This window comes from Xenopus laevis, chromosome 4S (genome assembly GCF_017654675.1).
Source record: "Xenopus laevis strain J_2021 chromosome 4S, Xenopus_laevis_v10.1, whole genome shotgun sequence".
In the NCBI taxonomy this organism is placed as follows: Eukaryota; Metazoa; Chordata; class Amphibia; order Anura; family Pipidae; genus Xenopus; species Xenopus laevis.
Window position 1 is genome coordinate 115,729,795 of NC_054378.1, and position 18,896 is coordinate 115,748,690.

Genomic DNA, 18,896 nt, shown 5'->3' on the forward strand with positions numbered 1-18,896 from the left:
CGTTCTCTTCCGCCAATGTATTCCATAGTGAAAGCGGCAGCCCTGTAAAGCTGCAATGTTACCTGAGCTGCTATGTCACCGCGTTCCAAGACTGCAGCTATTATAAGGCGTCGGGAAGTTGAGCTGTCATTCCTCTGGAAAAAAAAGCCGGGTAATTTACATATCACTCATTTAAACCCACCCACTCAGTGACAGCGGCTGCTGACGGTGGCTCCGCCCTATTCTGCGTCATTTACTGCCTGGCCTTCAGGGTTGCTAGGTTGGCTGGTTTCCAGCTAAATTGGGCTACTAGTATAAAATCCAGGCCGGTTTTGAAAGTACAAACTTGTCAAGGTACTGATTTGGGCTACCTTTTGGGCCTTTGGCTGGTATTTACTTTGCAAACAGCCCAAGTTTGTTCTTGCCCTAATGTGCCAAGTCTGAGTCTCCCAATGCAGGTTGGGTAATGTAGTTTTTGTTGAACAATTTCTCAAATGGCAAGTTGAATGTACGACTACAATATCCAGCATGCAATGGGATTGATTGGTGTAGAATTTGGGAATTACCAGATTTTGGGCTCTAGTCTCGCATTTTCCAATGACAATTTTGGTAGGGATGCACCAAATCCAGGATTCAGTTCGGGATTCGGCCGAACCGAATCCTAATTTGCTTATGTAAATTAAGGGCAGGTAGGGAAATCACGTGACTTTTCATTAGATTTTTTTTTCCTTTCCTGCCCGATGCAAATTCGGTTCGGTATTCGGCCGAACCTTTACCAAGGGGATTCGACCAAATCCCAAATAGTGGATTCGGTGCATCCCTAAATTTTGGGGAAAAATCTGCTGGCCACCAAAATGTCTAGAGGTTGAATTGTTTTACCAATATTTATTGAAATTGTATATGTATTCCGGCCCCTATACCTCCCTCTGTAGTTACGCCCCTGGTGAAGGGGGCGAATCTTTCCCATTTTGCTTTACAGAAAAATGTGCGAATCAGTGAATATCGAAAAAGGCGTATTTTCACATATATTTATTTTTTAGACTTTTTTTTCACTGCACATGTGTTATTTTGGGCTACTTTTAAAGTGCCTCTTGGCTAGTTTTGGGCTGGTTTTGTAGCTGACTTTGACTGGTTTTGAAAATTAGACCTGGCAACCCTGCTGGCCTTGGCTTGGGAGTGCTGGGAGCCAATGAGTTCTGTGTAGAGTGCGTGGTTGTGCAGTAGCTCACTTCTTTTAATATGGTGGGGGAAATAAACAGTAAAAGCCGAGTATTTGGCATGGTTTAACCACAACTGAATGAATGTGGGGACCTTTTACTTAATAAATTCTCTTGTCCTGTGACAGACATAGGCTGCTGGGAGTTGCTTGTATGAGATCACCTGTCAGGTGCCAGAATGGACGGCCTTTCATTGTTTAAGAGACTTTAGAGGAAGTAAATATCTTTCCAGTAGTAAAGTTAAATTGCAAATTGACCCTGAATCTGCTTTTGTTTCTCAACCGACCTGCCATGATCCCATTCACCAACAGTTTCTTCATTCCACCTCTAATCACTTATTAATCTAATAACATCAAATCATGTAATCATTAAATAAACCCAATAGGCTGGTTTTGCTTCCAATAAGGATTAATCATATCTTAGTTTGGTTCAAGTACAAGGAACTGTTTTATTATTACTACAGAGAAAAAGAAAACCATTTTTAAAATGTTGAATTATTTGCCCTGCTCTTCATCAACTAGCATTTAGGCAGGTTTTATATACAGTGTCGGACTGGGACACCAGGGGCCCACCAATTAATCTTAGACCAGGGGCCCACTCTTAGTACTATTTTTCTTCCTCTCCTCACTCAAACTTTATTCCCCTAGGGGCAAATTTACTAAAGGGCAAAGTGACTAACGCTGGTGAAAATTCACCAGTGTGACGTTGTATCGTATTGCCAATTTACTAACGGTCGCTGGTGTAATTTTGCTAGCGAAGGAGATAGACTCGAGCGGTACTTTGCTCCCTAACGCCAGGCGAATTTGTGCTCTGGCGAAGGGACGTAACTGCGTGAATTCACTAAGATGCGGATTTTACTGAACGTTGCCTCTTGCGCCAGACTTGCCTTAGCCACCTCAGACCAGGGGAAGTGCAATAGAGTAGATAGGAGTTCTTCAAAAAATAGTTAAAAAATTCTCAAAAAACGCTGGCATCTTTTCCTTTTTTTCGAGTACCCGGCTTCCCCCCTACATTTCCTAACATATGGCACATAAACTATACAGTGGGCTCATGTGTAGGGCAATATAACAACTCTATTTTCTTTTATTAAGGTTCCCCAGGCTTATGTAGTGTAATGTATTTGCTGCAACATATACGTCCATTCTACTTTTACTTCCCGCCGTATGCAAATTAGGCAACGCTAGCGCAACTTCGCTTTGCTTGCAGCAGTAACGCTAGTGCAACTTCGCCAGCGTTCGGAGCCCTGGACGCAACTTCGAATTTTAGTGAAGTAGCATTGTCGTGGTGAATCTATGTCTGGCGAAGTGTTGCGATGTGAGCAAAGTCGTCGCTAGCGCATTTTCAGAGGTTAGTGAATTTCTTTACATACTATACTCTATTTTTCCATCTATTTAGCATCTTTGTTCTCATAGAAATAGGGAATGGCCATGAAATAGGACAAATATTTAGCAGCATGAGGGCCCACTGACACCTGGGCCCACTGGGACTTTTCCTGGTATTCCGGTGGGCCACTCCGACACTATTTATATAAAAGGTTGAAATTGATGAAAATGTGTCTTTTTCTATCCTAACCATGGTCAGACTGGACCCTTGGGGGCCCACCGTGGCTGCAAACGGAGGGCCGTCCTGGCAGTCCCCGGGGGCCCCCTCCGACCTCAAATATTTTGGTATTACTGTTCATTTAAATCAGGGTAGGCCTGACCAAATGGTTTTTACTTCAAAAGGCATCTGAACCCAAAAAGGCCTGTGTTTGCTCCAAATACTAACGATTCTAGTCCTTGTGTTTTATTTGGTTTAGCAAAATATTTTCTTTTATATCCGTTGAATCTCATAATATACTTTTATGTTATTGTTATGTCTCCCTTTCAATGTTCCTTCTCGACTTTGTGCTTAAAAATCTTTTGTATGGACATTTTAAACTTGTGTGTGCAGTTTTTAAAAACTGTGCTCAGGTCAGACCTAATAAAAAATGTGTTTCACGTAAAATACTTTGTGTGCACTACAATTTGTTGTATTGGTTGCCTTAAAATTTGTGTGCACAGGCACACACCTTAGAGGGAATATTACTTCCCTTTCACGTTTCTTTTACAAGCTTCCTCATTTAACAAAAAAGTCTGTTATCAGGAGACAGGAGCAACCGAAAGAGGGATTTTATGTCATTATTTAGGTTAAAACATTAAAGATCATTAACCCTATCAAAGCCAAATGTGTTATTGGAGGTGGGTAGAAGGGATTTTTAGTGTTCCTATCCTTGAATATGTTTCAGCCTCTCCTGAAAATAAAAAACATGGTAACCTTAGCACTACCTCTAAAGGCAAATGTAACTTACAAAAGTTAATGGGGGTCTAAACCAATCATGTTTCCTTGCTGCCTTGTCTTTTTCCATTTCAGATCATCTATTAAATTAGTACATCTATTTAAATAGTAACTTCCAGTTCCCCTTTTTCCTCTGTGGTTGCCAGAATGACGCCATTCAGAATTATTCAGCATTTTTATTGTTGCACCGCAAGTGCATCAATTTTCACTTTTAGCCACTATTTTTCACAACCCACATCCTTTACAGTTCTTCTAATTTTGACCAATCAGAAGTTCTATTGCTAAAAACTCTTAGGGATCCACAACTGTATTGAACATTTTTTCACGAACCTCAAAAAATTTGTGGTTTTCCCATATTTCTAAAAAGCTCTAAAAAAAATCTAAATTTTTAGAGGTTTTCCTATTTTTTTAGCACAGTGCTTTTTTCCTTTGCATTTTTATATTTGGATCTTTTAATAAATTCAGTGACAATCGTGGGTTATGAGAGGGTTTTAGACAAAAAAAAGTCAGATTTGAGTTCCATATGACCAGTTTTGAGTTATATCTTGATGATTCATCTACCCTGTAAGTATTTGCATTTGCTTAGGGCAGTGATCCCCAACCAGTGGCTCGTGAGCAACATGATGCTCTCCAACCCTTTGGATGTTGCTCCCAGTGGCCTCAAAGCAGGTGCTTATTTTTCAATTTCTGGTTTGGAGGCAAGTTTTGGTTGTAAAAAAACCAGTTGCGCTGCCAAACAGAGTCTCCTGTAGGTTGCCAGTCCAAATAGGGGCCAGTCAAATAGCCAATCATGGCCCTTATGTCGCACCCCAGAAGCTTAATGCTGGTGTTGCTCCCTAATTCTTTTTGCAATTGATTGTGGCTCACGGGTAAAAAAGTTTGGGGACCCCTGGCTTAGGATGTTACCTATAGGTAGTATGGGATCCTCAATACAGTACAAGTGATTGGAGCACAACTGGTAAAGGTTTTCAGTCAGTAATAAAAAGACAGAGTTTGTGAATCAACCTGTAATTTCAGGCAAACGAACGTTCCTCCGCAAATTCACTAAAGTGCGAATTTGTTTCCTTCGCCAGCTTAGACCTGGCGAACTGATTAGATGAAGTTACATCCTCCTCAGTCTTATGTCAGTGACATCATATCCTGTATGCCGAAGTGTGATAAAAATGTTAAAAAATGCTGTTGTTTTTCCATATTTTAAAGTAGGATTGTGTTTAAAAGTTGTAACTGTTAGAAAATTTTATTTTTTAACATGGCATGCCAAGTTTGTTTTAGGGTAGGCTCATGTCCAGGGCATTAGAGGATCTCTTTTGTCTTTATTTTGCTTCTTTGGACATTCTTATAAGTGGCCACTTCAAGCATTAGCACCAACATCTCTAATAAAGACATATATATGACCTGTATGTACCTGCTCTTTTCGTGTGGTTTGTGGGGGGGGGGAGACAGGGGGGCCTAACTGCAAGCTCTGCTGCACAGAAATCCAGGCACTTTTCAAATTAATATTTGAGCATGTGAAACCAAATCGCACATCTGAACATAGTGAAATCCAAAGAAACAACAAAAAGGAACAGGAATTCAAGTTCCTGTTCTGTTTTCTTGTTTTTTGGATTTCGCTCATTAGTTGCAGCATAGAGTAACTATAAAGGAATTTGACATAATTCTTTGAACTTTTGTACTGACCACCATCCCCTTCTTCAATTTGCGTCTGAGCATAGCGCCAGGTACCAGTAACAAAACAGACATGAGATCCATTAGCTGGAAACCATCTATACAGAAATATTCTATGTTGTGATTATTTCCTCTTTCCACTGTAATAAAAAAAAAAAACAGTACTTCATCATCATCAATTATTTATATAGCGCTGTCAAGATACGCAGTGCTTTACTGCAGTTATAGCAAACAGGGAATAAATGGTGGATAACAAACAAGGATTACAGATACAATAGGGTTGGAAGGACCTAGAGATTAGAGTTTACAAACTAAAGGTTAGGGTACAATTGAGACATTAGGATTATATAAACACGTTGTCATATTTGATACAGCAATGATTAATTAAGGTACATCGAATAAGCCTCTTTAAACAGATGGGTCTTTAAGGAGCGCTTGAAAGTTTGGAAAGAAGGAGAAAGTCTGACAGCTCGAGGCAGAGAGTTCCAGAGAAAAGCAGAAGCCCGAGAGAAGTCTTGTAGACGAGAATGGGCAGAAGTCATCAGAGGAGAAGTGAGGCGAAGATCAGAAGCAGAGCGTAGGTTTCATGAAGGAGAGTATTTGAAGATTAGAGATGAAATATAGGGAGGGGTTTCATTATTAAGGGCCTTGAATGTGAGTGTAAGTAATTTGAATTTGATTCTAGAAGAGATTGGGAGCCAGTGAAGGGACATACATATGTGAGCAGCTGATGTTGAGGGGCGAGCTAGATGAATGAGTCTAGCGGCCGCGTTTAGAATAGATTGGAGTTGTGAAAGGTGACTTGTTGGAATACCTGTGAGGAGCAAGTTGCAGTAATCAAGGCGGGAGATGATGAGAGACTGAATCAGTGTTTTAGTTGATTCTGAATGGATATATGGTCATATTCAGGCAATGTTGCGCAGTTGAATACAACAAGATTTTGCAAATGTTTGAATGTGTGGTGAAAAAGACAGATGTGAGTCTAATATAACTCCTAGGCAGCGTGCCTGTGTGGTGGAATGAAAGGTGGTGTTGTTTACAGTGAGTTTACTTTGTACATGATGGAAACAAATTCATCTTGGTGGCAAAACAATCCTATAACTTTTTAATTTGTATACAGGTATGGGATCCATGATTCCGAAACCCGTTATCCAGAAAGCTCCGAATTACAGAAAGGCCATCTGCCATAGACTCCATTATAATCAAAGAATATGATTTCCTTTTTCTCTGTACCTTGTACTTGATCCCAACTAAGATATAATTAATCCTTATTGGAATCAAAACCAGCTTATTGGTTTTATTTCATGTTTAAATTATTTTGTAATAGAATTAAGGTATGGAGATCCAAATTAAGGAAAGATCCGTTATTTGGAAAACCCCAGGTCCCATACCTGTATATGTTTTTTAGTAGATTTAAAGTACAGTGAGTAAAATTACATGGAGACCATTTATCTAGAAAACTCCGTGTCCCAAGCATTCCATATTACAAATCCCATACCCGCTCACCAAAACTGCTCGCTACCGAGAAAAAAAAAAGGTTTGCAGGCAAATGTACAAAGGATGCCAAGAACAGGCTCCGAAGAACTGCTAACAAGTATTACTATATGCACAAATATCAGTATGTGCATGTGTGCAAATGGGAGTAACTAAAGTTGTCCTTACAGTGTTCCCTGTTGCATAATCAAAGTGTTGCACTGCCTGAACTTGCACTAAAGTCTGTCCTTGCCTTGAATCTAAGTTATTTTCTAGGTCAAGCCTTCAATGTGTGCTTGCTGCTGCCTGCTGTTTATTGTCCTCATCTCGTGTTTTTTGTTTGGTTTTTTTGTGCTACGAGTGTAATGTTTAGCTTTGTTCCCCTTTGGGATTTATCTCTGTCTGAGCTTTTGCTGAACCACAAAGTACAGTTGGTTCTAATCAGTTTGTGGTTATGCGATATCTATTACTCTGCTTTTTTTCTCGCATTTCTACTTTATTTATTATTTTGTGCTCTAACAGAGGCTAGAAATACAGGTATGGAACCTGTTATCCAGAATGCTTGGGACCTGGGGTTTTCTGGATTATGAATCTTTCTGTAATTTCGATCTTCATACCTTAAGTCTACTAGAAAATCATGTAAACATTAAATAAACCCCAAAAGATGGTTTTCGCTACCAATAAGGATTAATTATATCTTAGTTTGGTTCAAGTACCAGATACTGATTTATTATAACAGGGAAAAAGGAAATCATGTTTAAAAATTTGTATTATTTGATTATAATAGAGTCTATGGGAGACGGCCATTCCGTAATTCTGAGCTTTCTGGGTAATGGGTTTCCGGATAACGGATCCTCTACAAGAGGGCAATACAATATTGTGTTTTCCTGTATTCGGAACCTTGTGAAGAATTGTACCTCTTGTTATACTACCCCTAAATGCAGTCTTTTTACCAGTCTGAAGCTTAAATAAAACAGGCCAGAAGGTCCTATGTGCATGTCATTCAGTACCCCAGACTGGCATACTGACTTATGACCTCATTGCCTTTGCTGGTGTCATGATGTCATATTGTAGTTGTCCATGTCACTATGTGGAGGAGTGTCTTAAAGGAACAACAATATAAAAACTGTTGTCCTCCACTAGTAAAACTGGTATGTTTGCTATAAAAACACAACTATAGTTTATATAAACAAGCTCTTGTTTATTGATGGGGGCAGCCATTCAAGCACAGGATACACAGTAGATAACAGAGAAGTACTACTATAGTTTATATAAACAAGCTGCTGTGTAGCCATGGGGGCAGCCATTCAAGCACAGGATACACAGTAGATAGCAGATAAGTACTACTATAGTTTATATAAACAAGCTGCTGTGTAGTCATGGGGGCAGCCATTCAAGGGTACACAGTAGATCCCATTGTATACATAGTTACATAGTTACATAGTTAAATTGGGTTGAAAAAAGACAAAGTCCATCAAGTTCAACCCCTCCAAATGAAAACCCAGCATCCATACACACACCCCTCCCTACTTTTAATTAAAATTCTATATACCCATACCTATATTAACTATAGAGTTTAGTATCACAATAGCCTTTAATATTATGTCTGTCCAAAAAATCATCCAAGCCATTCTTAAAGGCATTAACTGAATCAGCCATCACAACATCACCCGGCAGTGCATTCCACAACCTCACTGTCCTGACTGTGAAGAACCCTCTACGTTGCTTCAAATGAAAGTTCTTTTCTTCTAGTCTAAAGGGGTGGCCTCTGGTACGGTGATCCACTTTATGGGTAAAAAGGTCCCCTGCCATTTGTCTATAATGTCCTCTAATGTACTTGTAAAGTGTAATCATGTCCCCTCGCAAGCGCCTTTTTTCCAGAGAAAACAACCCCAACCTTGACAGTCTACCCTCATAATTTAAGTCTTCCGTCCCTCTAACCAATTTAGTTGCACGTCTCTGCACTCTCTCCAGCTCATTTATATCCCTCTTAAGGACTGGAGTCCAAAACTGAACTGCATACTCCAGATGAGGCCTTACCAGGGACCTATAAAGAGGCATAATTATGTTTTCATCCCTTGAGTTAATGCCCTTTTTTATGCAAGACAGAACTTTATTTGCTTTAGTAGCCACAGAATGACACTGCCCAGAATTAGTCAACGTGTTATCTACAAAGACCCCTAGATCCTTTTCATTTAAGGAAACTCCCAACACATTGCCATTTAGTGTATAACTTGCATTAATATTATTTTTGCCAAAGTGCATAACCTTGCATTTATCAACATTGAACCTCATTTTCCAGTTTGCTGCCCAGTTTTCCAGTTTAGACAGATCACTTTGCAAAGTGGCAGCATCCTGCATGGAACCTATAGTTCTGCACAATTTAGTATCATCTGCAAAAATAGAAACAGTACTTTCAATGCCCACCTCCAGGTCATTAATAAACAAGTTGAAAAGCAAGGGACCTAGTACAGAGCCCTGTGGTACTCCACTAACAACACTGGTCCAATTAGAAAATGTTCCATTTACCACCACTCTTTGTAGTCTATCTTTTAGCCAGTTCGCTATCCAGGTACAAATACTATGTTCCAGGCCAACATTCCTTAATTTAACCAGTAACCTTTTGTGTGGCACTGTATCAAATGCTTTAGCAAAGTCTAAGTAAATCACATCCACTGCCATCCCAGAATCGAGGTCTCTACTTACATTCTCGTAAAAAGAAATTAAGTTAGTCTGGCAAGATCTATTACGCATAAAACCATGCTGGCACAAACTCATAGTATTATGATTTGCTATGAAGTCCAGTATCCAGTATATACTACATGGCTTATATGTTATCTGCTGTGTATCCTGTGCCTTTTCTCTACTTTCGGCTTTGAATGAATTCTGAGTTTCTGAAGCAAACACACCAGTTTCACCAGTGCCACAAAATCGTAAATTATATTTTCATTACTTTGAAACACTTTTTTTTGTGTTACTGTTCCTTTAATCTTAATATATAGGGCCTATTTATCAAAAAGCAGTTTGGTGTTTTTCCTCAATTTGAAACAATTTGAATTTGATGCCTTGAATATTCAGAATTTCATAAAGGAAAAAAAAGACAAAAAGTCGCCAGAAAAAATTCATCACATAAAAGCTGTCGAGGCTGCATAGCAGTCAAGGGGAATATTCTTTAATAGTTCTCAAACAACTTTATTTTCTCAGTTAGATTTTAGGCCTCATTGAAAATGAATGGAACCATGTATTTAGCACTGGCACGCAACTTTTTTTTCCTTGGAAAAAAATGCATGCAGGAATTTGTCACATTTTTCTTAAATAATATTGCATTTGAGAAAAAAGTTGCACAAGTTTTTTTGGCCTATCTTTTTATAACAAACTCGGATTTTGATCAATCTGACCCATAGTGTTCTTTCTACATTCAGAAATCTAGGGGGGAGCGGTGGAAGCACTCTTAAAGGAGAAGGAAACCCCCAGGGCGCTAAACCCCTCCCCCCTCCCCTGTGCTGCCCCCCCTCCCTCCTCCCCCCTGGCCTACCTGTCCCCCTGGGCAAATGCCCCTAACTTTTTACTCACCCCTCTGCGCAGGTCCTGTCCACGGAGTACGCAGTCGCCATCTTCTCCCACGCGCGTCTTCTTCCTGCTCTGATCGGCGTTTTCTGGCGCATGCGCAGTAGGAACAGGTACCGGTACGGCTCTACTGCGCATGCGCCGAATGTCACGAAGTTTTCCGATTTCACTTCGTGACATTCGGCGCATGCGCAGTAGAGCCGTACCGGTACCTGTTCCTACTGCGCATGCGCCAGAAAACGCCGATCAGAGCAGGAAGAAGACGCGCGTGGGAGAAGATGGCGACTGCGTACTCCGTGGACAGGACCTGCGCAGAGGGGTGAGTAAAAAGTTAGGGGCATTTGCCCAGGGGGACAGGTAGGCCAGGGGGGAGGAGGGAGGGGGGGCAGCACAGGGGAGGGGGGGAGGGGTTTAGCGCCCTGGGGGTTTCCTTCTCCTTTAAGGACAATTTAAGTATAATGAAAGTGCCACTTACAATGCACTTCCCTGGGCCCCTGTCTCATAAGTAATTCAATATAAATGCAAATGCATATGTTTACAAAACAGGGGTTTTTAGTTACAAAGTTATGATCATAAAGTTGAAAAGCCACCATACCACGTCAAGGTAAACCCCATATGGCGGTCCCTAACTTACTTAACTCAGGTCACAATATAAAAAGATACTTCTCTGCATAATAGCATTACCTGTACACAATGTGTGTTGTGCATTGGTTTCAATCTGAAAGCTAAATCCTCCCCGCCAGCAAGGGCTTTTAAGAGAGAGCGATTGCTTAAACCAACGCCCATATTCAGCCCAAGTGAAAATCAATTGTTTAAGGGGAATTTGCCTGTAAACTATCTGCATGCTGTACCAACATGCCCATTTGCAATTGCATGCTTTACTCCACACACAGTGTGGTGTGCAGGTACCTGTTAAAGTAGGGTTCCCACCTTTCTTAGGCCCACGATCCGGGCTGGGAGCAAAGCCATGATGTCAGAAGGGTGGGCCGGGGATGTTCCAGGTGGAGTGAGAGACGTCACAGGGGTGGCGCTATCACATGGCAGTCAGCGATTGCCTGACCGCCATGTTAATCAAGGGTGATCCTGCATGGTTTTCCATATTTGTTTGGGCATACTGTCTTCATCCGGGCAGCCCTTCTGAAAATCTGGCTGTGCTGGTCAAATCTGGACAGGTGGCAACTAGGGTTGCCAACAGGCCTGTATTTTACTGGCCTGGCCGGTAAAAATGATGGCTGATCCCAATGTTATTAATAGGGAAAAAAGATAAATATATAGGAAGGCCGGTATTTTTTTCCAGAAAAGGTGGCAACCCTAGTGGCAACCCTATGTTAAAGTGTCTTCTGCCTACTCCTTGTCCATGTTCACTTCCCTCTGTCGCTCTTCCCTTCCTCCCCTCCCTTCTGTGACTCTCCCCTCCCTCCGGTGACCGGCTGGGTTGCCTAGGGCACCCGGTCAGCTTTGCCTGGCCCAGATGGCTTGCATTACTACCTTTGAGAACAATGTAGGTTGCCTGGCTTATGATTACTCTGTCCCTCATGTTTGAGCACCTGTGGAAAATTAGACTGTAAGCTTCACTGGCGCAAAGACTGAAGTGCACTATGCTGTACTATGTGCAGTTAGGCCCGGATTTGTGGAAAGGCCACTAAGGTCCAGGCCTAGGGCGGCAGGATTTTAGGGGGCGGCATGATGACCAACCACACGCACATTGGTTAATAAACACTGGGGATTCGCTGAAGATACAATAATTTTTTTAAACCTCTCATGTGCCAATACCCGTTGATGAAAATTTGCATGAATAAAGGTGGAGGGTACAGGGGTAGGGTTGCCACCTGTCTGGTTTTAACCAGGACGGCCCGGTTTTTGAACGGCTGTTTGGGTCAAAACTGGCTGCTCCGTTTTCCAAATTAGGAAAACCAGGCAGGATTTCCTGAGATTGACATGGGGATCAGCCAATTGCTAATCACCAAGTCATAGACCCGATCCCGTCATCACAGCCCCGCCCCTGTCACGTCACTACATCAGGTACCGCCCCCCCCCACTGCATCACGGCCCTGCCTCCCCCTGGATTTCTTTCAGGGAAAAGGTGGCATCCCTAGACAGGGGCGACAATCGGCAGTGGGACTAGGGGCGGCCACTATGTAAATCCAGCCCAGTCTATCCCTCCTAGCCTACAGTTCTTTCCAAACCCTCTTTTACATCTAGCCTACAACTCTGCCCAATCCCTCTTTTCCTCCAAGCCTCCAACTCTACCCAAATACTCTATCCTTCCTAGCTTACACTCTGCCCAAATACACTATCCTTCCTAGAGCCTACAACTCTGCCCAAATACTCCATCCCTCCTAGCCGACAACTCTGCCCAAACCCTCTATACCTATTAGCCTTCAGCTCTGCCCAAACCCTCTATCCAGGTCCGGATTTGTGGAAAGGCCACCAAGGCCAGGCCTAGGGCAGCAGGACCACATCCACATTGGTTCAGAAACACAGGGGATGAGCAGGAGGTAAAATAGTTTTTTAAATTTCCCGTGTGCCAATCACCATTGCTCCGGTGCTGATGATGAAAATTTGCCTAAATAAGAGGGAGGGGATGGAGGTGCCATGGGGTGCCCACTATGTAAATCTGGCCCTGTGTGCAGTGGAATATACCAGTATTATGCATGAAGGATAATCGTAAATCGTTATACAACACCAAGCAGTCTCTGCAGCAGCTAGAGGTGTAATTAGAGGGCAGATTTATCAAAATGTGTAGAGTTTAGAGCTTAATAAATAAAAACTTTTTGTAATGTTTTAATGTTTATTGATAAATTGTATTTATCAAAGGGTGATAGGTGTTTGAGTTTCGCAGCTCAGTAACTGAACTGTTACAATATTGCAACATTTAGTTTCTCATTTCTCAGCAGCATCTCTGGAGAATTAGCAACTATTGTATCAATTATAACACTCGCCTTTAGGGTGGTGGCACACGCTGCTACACGGGGAGATTAGTCACCCAGCGACAAATTGCCTCTTCTTCGGGACGACTAATCTCCACGAAATGTTAGAATGTAAATCGCCGGTGGGATGGCACCACCCTTAATGAATTTATCAACTAAATGTATAAATTTAGAACAGTTTTCAGGGTCGCGACCCCCTCCCCCAGAGCTGCTTTAGAAGTCGAAAAATGACACTTTACATTTCAAAATTAGAAAAACATTTACACATAGAAAATGGAAAGTAACTAGAAAAAGTCTTTATTTCTGGTAAACTATCTGAAACCAAATGAACTGAAAAAAGTGTTGGAAGGTGAACAACCCCTTTATGTTCTAAACTCGCATATAAATCTGCTTCTAGTAGTTAGTGGGCCCCACAGCACTTACAGGGTTTTCTGTCCTTGTTCCAGCCTTGCTAACAGCATGTAGCTGATGTGGAATGCAAGAAGCTCCAGATGAACACATTTGTCAGCCCTTACCTAAACTCACTCTCACTTGGTTTATGCAAATAAGATGAAATAATATATTATGGAGCCTAAGGCTAGTGCTCTCTCAGCTTGTGTAAATACACGGGCGTAGAAATCACAATCTGCTGCCTTCCATCCCATTGGTAGAATTAGCCTGTCAGTGTTACACCTGCGTGTGCAGAAATCCCCCCATATGTTCACTGATAGGCTAATGCTGTGTCTGATGTTCTAAAGACAGGGTAACAAGCAGCACATTTTCACATTTTCTCCGCAGGCGTATTTATGTTTGTAAAGAAAACGCAACTTGTGACACTATCCTAAGGGCCCTTACACATGGGTGGTTTTTCCTGCGCTTCCCTGCGTTGCACTTTCTTCCCTTCAGCCACAGGGGAGCACAGGAGACACACTCAATTATTGTGAAGGGGGCTGCATGTAGGTGCCAAACGGAGGTGGGAAGCAGCATGTTGCATTTCACCTGCGTTCGATGCATGCATGCGTCCATGTGAGTACAGCCCCTTAACAATAATTGAGTGTGTCTACTCCTGCGCTCCCCTGCGGCTGAACAAAAGAAAGTGCAATGCAGCGGAGCGCAGGAAAAACTGCCTGTGTGTAAGAGCCCTTAGGTGCTTGAGGTTGTGGGATGGCAAAGCACGTTGAATTGCCCTGTGTGCCTGTAGAAGTTTTATATAATGATCATTGTATTTGACTTTAAAATTAGCTTTTTAAAAGGAACTCCACTTAGAAAATATCAGTGAGTTAAAGTTTTAAAGGGGAACCATGCTACTAATTGTTTTACTAATGTTTTTTTTTTTCTGGGCATCCTTTATATATTTATACTACAGGTATGGGACCTTTTATCCAGACTGCACAAGACCTGGTGTTTTCCAGATAATGGATCTTTCCATAATTTAGATCTTCCTACCTTAAGTCTACTAGAAAACTATGTAAACGTTAAATAAACCCAATAGGCTGGTTCTGCTTCCAATAAGGATTAATTATATCTTCGTTGGGATCAAGTACAAGCTACTGTTTTATTATTACAGAGAAAAGGGAAATCATTTTTAAAAATTCGGATTATTTGGATACAGTGGAGTCTATGGGAGACAGCCTTTCCGTAATTCGAAGCTTTATGAATAACGGGTTTCCAGATAACGGATCCAATACCAGTAGTGTTTATTCTTTTTTTTAATCCATTTTTTTTTCTTGCCACCCGTTATATATATATATATATATATATATATATATATATATATATATATATATATATATATATATATATATATACACAGTATATATATACTATATATTTGTTATCTCAGCCTGACAAACAGCCTGCTTGAGTTGTTTACAGAACAAAAAATACTAAGTTGTGAGAGCACAGTAATAAACTATTTATGCCTCAACCAAAAGGAAAATTATAAGAAAACCTATCTTTCAAAAAGAATGATAAAGATTCCATTACGATTCAGTGAATTTTTTGTAATAGCAACAGTTCCCATTTTAAAAAACAGTTATACTGTTCCTGCAGGAAAAAAAACTGCAAAGATGGATATAATGATCTATAATAAAACTGCAGGCAGTGTGCTATAGAACAATAAATACATAGGTGTGAAGTATGAACTGCTGTGAGCCTCTGACAGCCAGAAGTAATTATCTAATAGCAAATTAACGCAAGTTGCCTCTTACCCCTGCAGTTTATCATGGCTCAGACTGTAATGCTGTGCAGCAGAGAAAATAATGACTTGAACGTTAACTGTCATGCTTTATTTTGTCCTATGAATATTTGTTGTATTACAGTAGAACCCTCATTTTAATCTTTTTTTTCAGAAAAAAAGCTACAAAACGCAGAAATGGACATTCAAGCAAATGCTTTAAAAGAAACAGTGGATGTAAGTAAAGGAAGTTAGCTCAAGAGATTATATTTTGATTACCAAATTATTCATATTAATATTATTATAACATTATGGGGGTTATTTATTAAATTCCAAATGTTGAAAAATCGATGCTGCAAAAAGTCAGAATCAGAAAATCTGGCATCTCAGACCTGCCGAGGTTGTATATCAGTCAGTGGGAGAGGTCCCTAGCCTATTTGGAAGTTTCTGTGGAATTAAGACAGAAAATCCGACTATTTTGGAGTTTTCAGACAAAAATCCTTTTCGGGAAGAAGCCTGAAAAAATCTAGCCATTCGGAAGAAACTCAGAAAAAAATTGTACAATTCAGATTTTTGCTTGACTTTTTTTAATAATAAATAAGGTTCAATCGTGGATTCTAGTTTGGTCAGACTTTTTTCATTTAAAATTTGATTTTTGATAAATAAGCCCCTATATGTAATGATTAGAAAAATGCTACATTTTATTTTTATTACCAAATATTAATTTTATTACAGGTATGGGACCTGATATCCAGAATACTCAGGATCCGGTGTTTTCTGGACAATGGATCTTTCTGTAATTTGGATCTTCATACCTATTGCAAAACATGGATACAACATGGATACAACCCAGTAGGCCAGTTTTGCTTCCAATAAGGGTTAATTATATCTTATTTTTGATCAGTTACAAGCTACTGTTTTATTATTACAGAGAAAAAAGGAATCATTTAAAAATATTTGGATTATTTGGATAAAATAGAGTCTATGGGAGACAGACTTTCCATAATTTGGGCTTTCTGGATAACTGGTTTCCAGATAATGGATCCTATACCTTTATAATGCAAATGTACTTCTAATTATGGACAGCTCACTACACTACACTATCATTGAGGCACAACTTATTTTTTTTTATTAAATTTGCTTTGCGGGAAAAAAATCATATTTTCACGATTTTTTCTGATTTTTCCATCCGATTTTCATTTTTCTGAATTTTCACCCAAAAATTTCGGGGTATTGCACGAAACCCAGCGCACATCAAAAAATCATTGGGACCTCTCCCACTGACTTATATGCAACCTCGAGAGGTCTGAGAAGCCGGATTTTCAGATTCGGACTTTTCCATCCTCTGGGTTTAATAAATTCAAAAAAAAAAACTCATGATTTTTGCATTAGGAGTTTATTAAATAATCCCCTATGTGTGGTTAAAGGAGAGTCACAATTTTTTTCTGTTATGTTGTCATTAAACTAATTCTTACCGTTTTCTAAATGAAAGGTTAATATTTAGCAAAGTTTAAACTATTTTTACTAATACAATTTTTTTCCAACTAGTAATATTTTTTTAGATTATTAAAATGTTTCTAACGCACAACTTTTTTCCAAAATAAAAAAAAAGAAACATAACGTGGCTGATTATTTTAAAACATCACTTCAAATCCCTTGTTGTTTCTTCTTCCAGAAATTGAAATTCAATCAGTTGGCCAAGGTTCAATATCATATAAAGTTTTTCTATATGCAATCACATTGAAGCATGGGAATGCAAGAATGGGAACATCAGTAGTTAATCGTGGGTGCTTTTCAGGCAGCAGTATTCAGTGCCTTTAACCAGTATTTACTTAGAAATAAAGGAATACAAGATTCCAATGCACAGGATGATGATGTTTCTATATAGGTGGATGGTTTCATGAACACTGTGTGATTAAAAACCATTGGTCTGTGGCATGCAGTTGATACGGACACTTGAAAGTCAATCGGGCATAACACAAACCTGCTTTCTTCACTCGATAATATCTACCGTAGGGAAATGTCTATATTTACTTTGTACAATGTTGGAATAGCTGGGAAAAAACATGCATTTTCCTCTTCAGTGTTCTAACAGAGGAGCAAGCCCTACCTTCCTATTACCATTGGCTTATTCTAAACTTGTTTCTATTCTTGTTTATATATGAAGCACTCAGCGCCTGTGGGAGAGGCACCGTCCCTTCCTTCCACTGCAATGTGCAAGCTGATGTTTTGTAGGAAGTAAGGGGCCTTTTTATTAAGCATCAAATTCTTTAGGTTGAGTTTGTAAGGGGAAAATTTTTTATACTCCAAAGTAGAGTCCTGCAGGGGGTCAGGTACCCGCTGGTTACCCGCAAAAACCTGCGGGTTGCGTGTAGAAGTTCCAGGTGCGGGTTTGTGGGTCGCGGGTCAGGCCGCGGGTCTTCTCAATATCGATATTTACTCCTTTTTCTGGTCACGTCTACTTCAGATGACGTTACTTCTGGTTTACAATGACAACACTTCCTAATTCTTGATGGTCAGTGGGTTGCGGGTCTGGGTTGCGGATTAGGTACTTGCGGGTCAGGGAGCGGGTAAGAATGTGACTTGCGGGTCCAGGTTGCGGATTGCAGGTTGCGGCAGTGGCGGAACTACGGGGGGAGCAGGGGGTGCGAGCAGGCCAAGGCCCGCAACCCCTCAGGGCCCCCCGGCAGCGCGGCACGCCACTGAAATCACCCCGACAGCGCGTGTCACGCACTGAAATCACCCCGACAGCACGTGTCACGCACCAGGGCCCGCCCCCCTCTAGGAACGCTGCTGGGTTGCGGGTACGGGTCGGGTTCGGGTCCAGCTAAAACCAGTCTAAATTATGTAGAAGTCCGTGGCAGATGTCGATTTTACAACTGAAATATGTTTTTTTTTGCCTTCAAGGTTTTCAAGTTCGAAAAAAATCGAAAAAAGGCATTTTTAGACATATTCATTTTTAGGGTTTAGGTCTCCTTTAATGCTTTAATGTTGAAGAATACTGTGCCATTCGATGATGTGGGTCACTTTACCATTTTATGTTTTTATTTAGATGGATAAATATACATGGCTTTAGCCTTGAAAATGCATGATAAAAAAAATTGCATGATAAGAAATTAGGCAAAGTAGGTGGGACATTTTTATTAGGCCCAAAAATCGAAATATCTTCTATTTAACTACTTATTTTGTTAAGATTGGCTATGGGCACCACGGTGGTGCCATATTTATCAGTGCTTCCAAGTTCAATTCCAACTTGGAAGTGATGGTGCCTTATAAATATAGGATGCTTTTAATATTGCTGTAGGTGTTTTCTAACTGAATCCTGTGGTTTTTTTATAACATAGAACTTTATGGTTTCATTGAGAGTGTTTAATAGCACAGGCAGTAACTATAGAGGAAGCAGATCCCCAGGTTGCAGGGGGGCCCAGGGGAAAGAATGTCCTAGACCTAGACCGTGAGGTCAGCTTCCTCAGTAGCCACATTACTTCACTAACAGCAGACAGATGTGAGCATGAGGGAGCAGACAGACGTGAGCTTGAGGGAGCAGACAGATGTGAGCTTGAGGGAGCAGACAGACGTGAGCTTGAGGGAGCA

General features: G+C 40.6%; 1 long non-coding RNA gene across 1 annotated transcript; it reads left to right on the forward strand.

The window, feature by feature from the left end:
- Positions 1 to 19: 19 nt before the first annotated feature.
- LOC108715883 lies at positions 20 to 16,499 on the forward strand. Its single transcript, XR_001935599.2, has 3 exons — positions 20 to 151; positions 15,478 to 15,539; positions 16,038 to 16,499. It is a non-coding gene; the product is annotated as an uncharacterized LOC108715883 (long non-coding RNA).
- Positions 16,500 to 18,896: the final 2,397 nt, after the last annotated feature.